Source organism: Myxocyprinus asiaticus, chromosome 46 (assembly GCF_019703515.2).
Source record: "Myxocyprinus asiaticus isolate MX2 ecotype Aquarium Trade chromosome 46, UBuf_Myxa_2, whole genome shotgun sequence".
Lineage (NCBI taxonomy): Eukaryota > Metazoa > Chordata > Actinopteri > Cypriniformes > Catostomidae > Myxocyprinus > Myxocyprinus asiaticus.
In genome coordinates this window covers 11,075,528-11,081,606 of record NC_059389.1, presented here as the reverse complement: position 1 = coordinate 11,081,606, position 6,079 = coordinate 11,075,528, and the positions used below count along the sequence as shown (strand labels likewise).

The 6,079-nt window shown below is 38.8% G+C and overlaps 1 pseudogene; it reads right to left on the bottom strand.

Annotated features, from left to right (window-relative positions):
* Positions 1 to 2,823: 2,823 nt before the first annotated feature.
* On the bottom strand, positions 2,824 to 5,857 carry LOC127435691 (centriolar satellite-associated tubulin polyglutamylase complex regulator 1-like; annotated as a pseudogene).
* Positions 5,858 to 6,079: the final 222 nt, after the last annotated feature.

Genomic DNA, 6,079 nt, shown 5'->3' with positions numbered 1-6,079 from the left:
CAGTAAAAAAACAAAAAACAAATAAAAAAACATTTTTTTAAAAAGAGACTAGACTAAGAAAACCAGAAGTGGTTGCTGTGCGCCTGCTAGGATGTTTACATGGATGTTAAAAAGAATAGTTCCCCCCAAAATTAAAATTCTCTCATCATTTATTCATCCTAACTCATGTCATCCCAGATGTGAATTACTTTATTTTTTCTGTAGAACACAAACAATTTTTTTGAAGAATATCTCAGCTCTGTAGGTCCACATAATGCAAGTGAATGTTGACCAAAATTTTGAAGCTCAAGGCAGAATAAAAGTAATCCATAAAACTCCAGTGGTTTAATCCATGACTTCTGAAGCGATCTAATTAATTTTGGGTGAGAACAGACCAAAATGCAACTCCCTTTTCACTGTACATCTTGCCAATGCAGTCTCTTGGCACAATCATGATTTCAAGCTTGATTACACTTCCTAGTGCTTGATGCATGTTCAGAGCGCTTGAAATGTAATCGAGCTTGAAATCATGATCACCAAGGAGACTGCTGATTTCAAGATGTGAAAAAGGAGTTATATTTTGGTCTGTTCTCACCCAAAAACTGATTGGGTAACTTCAGAAGACATGGATTAAACTACTGGAGTCTTATGGAATACTTTTATGTGGGCTTTATGTGCTTTTTGGAGCTTCAAAATTTCGGTGTCCATTCACTTGCATTGTATGATCCTAGAACGGAGATAATATTCTAAAAAATCTTTGTGTTCAGCGTAAGAAAGTAAGTCATACACATCTGGGATGGCATGAGGGTGAGTAAATTATCAGAGAATTTTCATTTCTGGGTGAACTATCCCTTTAATGTTTAGCATTAGGGTTTTGTTAAAAATGTATCAGCAATATGCTTGCCTTAGGAATCAGAGGAATCCGTTTCCTCCGTGGAACCGTCACTCTCCATTTTGATCCTCTTGCGTGGGTGCAGGGACTTGCGTGGTGAGGCTTTTTTGGACGTATCTTTTTGTCCCGCAACACTGCTGCTACTGATGGAAATTAGGCTGATGGAGACTTGAGCTATGCTAAAACAATCCCAGAAACACAGTTTCAAGCAAATGATAACAGTAAGATTATTTAGTCAGTGGTATGATGTATTTAATCTCAAAGCTCCCTTCTAGCATATCATCAGTACTAGCTTTAAAGGGATAGTTCACTCAAAAATGAAAGTTCTCTCATCATTTACTCACCCTCATGCCATCCCAGATGTGTATAACTTTCTGTCTTCTGCAGAACAAAAACAATGATTTTTTGAAGAATATCTCAGCTCTGTAGGTGGTTAAATCCATATCTACAGAAGCGATATGATAAGTGTGGGTGAGAAACAGATCAATATTTATGTCCTTTTTTTACTATAAATCTCCACTTTTTCACATTCTTCTTTTGTTTTTGGCGATTCACATTCTTTGTGCATATCGCTTCCTACACTCACACCTATCATATCGCTTCTGAAGATATGGATTAATCCACTGGACTCGAATGGATTGCTTTTATGCTGCTGTTATGTGGTTTCTGGACCTTCAAAATTCTGGCCACTGTTCACTTGCATTGTATGGACCTACAAAGCTGAAATCTCCTAAAAATCTTCATTTGTGTTCAGCAGAGGAAAGAAAGTCATACACATCTGGGATGGCATGAGGGTGATTAAAATGGTGAGAGAATTGTGATTTTTAGGTGAACTCTCTTGAAATTAAATTTCTTAAAAGTGAAAAAACAAACTATTAGCAAGCTCTCCATCTTCATTTAACAGAAGACGGCATAAAATTGTTCAGCGAATGACTGTAATATACTTTTCGAAGCAAGTCCGTCTCTCTCACAGTCTCTCCAGCTCCTGGTCCATTTCTGGATCAATCAGCAGGTCCAATTTATTGGGAAGAGCACCTGATTTTTATTGGAGAGAAAATAAATTTGGTTTACAATAAAGTTCAAACCATGTTAAGTGTTACAAAAGTTCTCGCATGAATATGTGCCACTGTGAACAAGCTTTTCTCATACCTTCAGAAGGCAGTGGGCTCCTCCGCCTTCCGGCGAACCGCTCTAGTACCACCGGACCATACCTCCTTGGCGTCGCCACCCTCCATCAGTGGCAAGGGCTCTCCAGCAGTGCATCCCTCCTCCCTCCGGGGTTTTGGCACCAATGTAACGGGTTCACACGTTGGGCAAGGATGAGGTGGGAACCGGCTGGGCAGTCAACGTAAACTTTTAATGACACAAATGAACAAAACACATCATAAAACTGACGCACACACAACTTCGTGCATCTCTCTCTCTCTCTCGAACTGGTGTCTCCAGCTCCTCTTTATCCCTCTCCCGGCTGACTGGGTTGATTCAGCACTGGGTGTCCATCGTTACGGCCCGGCCACGCCCTCCTCCTTGTCACAATACCCATTATGTTAATAAAGAAACAGCAAACAAGCTAAGCCTAAAGTTCTTTTATCAATTTTAAAATTAGTAAAGAGTATTATACAACATTTACCCACAGAAAAATATTACTTAGTATGTAATGACTTTCTTATTAATTTGTTACTTATATAAGTAGACTCACACTGAATCTGCAAACTTTTTTTTTTTGCATTGATTGTAGGTCAAATTGGCAAAACTGATTTTAAAATAGCTAAATGTCTTAAATGGAGCTTAAATATTATCAAATATATAAGAAATGGCATGCAATAGATGGGGGATGTGTAGAACATAGTGTATGGAAGGTGTTCAAATTCAGAATTGTGCAGCCACAGATTCCATGCAGGGCTAGTAATACAGTGGTAAAATAAATATGGTACAATAAAGCATGCTTTGTCTTACTTGTGTTTGAACCTCTCACAAAGTCCCTCTATGCACTCATGAAAGACAAAGGAGTCTACGCCCTCTTGAGCATCTGACTCTTTATTGACTGTGCTGGATAATTGCTCCACTGAGGTGGAAGTTGGGACGTAACAGTGTTTGGGTTTTCCTGACAGCGGATCTTGATAAATAACAGACACACTCTTCACAAACTCTGCGAAAGCGACTAGCATGGATTATTGAACCTCATTCTGATAAAAGGCGGAGACTAGAGTAACCATGAAAACTCTTTTCTCCTTTCCTCCCTGTGATGATCTCATTCTGGTATTTTATTACACTTCTATAAAACTCTCAAGGTCAGAATGGCTTTTGTCTGGCCAAGATCTTTAAACATCGCCCAGGAGGTATTGTTCTAGATTGATTAGTGTCTTTACACAAATGAGCCACATAAACATGTGAGCGTAGCTACCGAAACTCAGAAAAGTTTTTACTGTAGCTTTCACATTTTATATGAATTTCTGTTTTAAAGTAGTGATGAAATATAATTTTTATCCTTGCTGTAAAGTAGGTTCTGTGACTCAACACCAATTGAAAACACAACAAAGTCAATATGAAATGTACTTCCACCCAACATTTTTTTCTCTTTGAATATAATGTGTCACTTGAAAATATGTTACGTCACATTGGGTTGTGAACACTGTTTTATGTTGATTGCATAAACATTGCTATTTCCACCAATGTACCAACCAAAGTATGGCTTATTTATTATAAAATTACCTTTATAACAGAACTGGATTTGGAATGAATAGATGAAATCTGAGAATGACCAAAGCATCATCCATCAAGACAATCCTGCCATGGAAAGAAAATAAGATAACATGTTAATCAGTTAATTAGATGAATAGTTCAGCCAAAAATGAAAATTCTCTCATCATTTACTGACCCTCATGCCATCCCAGATGTGTATGAATTTCTTTGTTCTGCAGAACATAAACAAAGATTTTTTGGAGAATATTTCAGCTCTGTAGTTCTATACACTGCAAGATGAAGGTGACCAAAACTTTGAAACTCCATAAAGCACATGAAGGCAGCATAAAAGTCATCAATAAGACACCAGTGGTATAATCCATATCTTCAGAAGTGATCCAATTAATTTTGGGTGTGAACAGACCAAAATGTAACACATTTTTCACTGTACATCTTGCCATTGCAGTCTCTAGGCACAATCACAATGTCAAGCTTGATTAAACTTCCTAGTGCTTGACACATGCACAGAGCACTAGATGGTGCTAGGAAGTGTAATTGAGCTTGAAATCATGATTGCCATGGAGACTGCTGATGTCAAGATTTTTTTTTTCTTTTTTTTTTTTCTTCCCTTTTCTCCCCAATTTGGAATGCCCAATTCCCAATGTGCTCTAAGTCCTCGTGGTGGAGTAGTGACTCGCCTCAGTCTGGGTGTCGGAGGACGAATCTCAGTTGCATCCGTGTTTGAGACCGTCAATTCCCGCATCTTATCGCGTGGCTTGTTGAGTGTGTTACTGCGGAGACAGAGCACGTGTGGAGGCTTCACGCTATTCTCCGTGGCATCGACACACAACTCACCACATGCCCCACTGAGAGCGAGAACCACATTATAGTGACCACGAGGAGGTTACCCCATGTGACTCTACCCTCCCTAGCAACCTAGCCAATTTGGTTGCTAAGGTGACCTGGCTGGAGTCACTCAGCACACCCTGGATTCGAACTCGCGACTCCAGGGGTGGTAGTCCGCGTCTTTACTCGCTGAGCTACCCAGGCCCTGATGTCAAGATTTATCATGAATAAGGAGTTACATTTTGGTCTGTTCTCACCCAAAACTAATTAGTTCGCTTCAGAAGACATGGATTATACCACTGAAGTCTTATGGAATACTTTTATGGTGCCTTTATGTGCGTTTTGGAGCTTCAAAGATTTGGTCACCATTCACTTGCATTGTATGGACCTACAGAGCTGAAATATTCTTCTAAAAATCTTTGTTTATGTTCTTGCAGAAGAAAGAAAGTCCGACAAATCTGGGATGAAATGAGTCTGAGTAAATGATGAGAGAATATTCAATTTTGGGTGAACGATTCCTTTAACATCAGTATGGGGTGGCGAATGGCAAAGAATCATCAAACAAGAACTGTGAAATTACCTGGCTGTGTTTTGTACCATCTCAACAGGAAAGCCTGGACATAGCAGCTGAACTGTATTCTGACATTGCCAGCAGATCTGCAATAAAATGACAACCACATTAGTTCACTGTACACAAACATATGCAAACAAATACAGTTGAGCTTCATGACATAGAAAAAAAAAACATGTATTACCTTACACCCCATTTTTTTTTTTTTCAGTCTGTCTGAAGCATTTCCAGATTATATGATTGAAGGTCACTCTGTTATGTGGTGTTGCCTTGATGTAATTGAATTCCCTGAAGAGTACATGATTCCCATTCTTCACACTGGTAAAACTGCAAGATAATAGGAAAGTACATGTTGCCTCCGCTTACAAAAAAGTACCATGGTATTTCCATGTTTTTGGGACATGTACCATGGTACTACCATTATATTGTGGATATATATGTGTAAATCCAATACATATGGTAATCATTCAGTACCATGTTATACATCAGAGTAGCATGGTATTACCATCTGCAACCATCACTGTGCCATGGTACCGCCACAGTGCTTTTTTAAAAGGCCAGGAACTATAGATTATGATAAGAAACAAATTACTATTCTGCAAAATATCGGACCATACCAAATTGAGTGTATTATTCTTCCTTATGTTCAAATAGCTGAGTGACTACATCATTGAGGACATTCATTTCAGACGGAAAATAAAATAAAAAGGCAATGGCATGATGGGTGTTAATTATTCTTCAGTCTAGCTGTCAATCATTTTGTCAGCATTATCTTGTGCTTATCAGTGATATTTGCGCACGCATAAAAACAAACCAAATAACAAACACCGCAACACACCTAAGTACTCGTCAACTGTGAGGTTGAAACGGTCCGTATTCATTTTCATGTTGTTATATGGTTTTAAATTATTTGCCAATGCTGGGATTGAGATGCAGTGCATGGCTTTGCTGGTATCCCATTCAATAAAGCTACTGGTTAGTGTGCCCACTCTGTATTGACGCCACTGCTGTGCGAGATACAGGGCATACTCCTTCTCTCATATGGCTCAGTGCTAAAATTGCCGGTAAAACCTTCCACTTACCATGTATTTATGTAAAATTGTCCTATT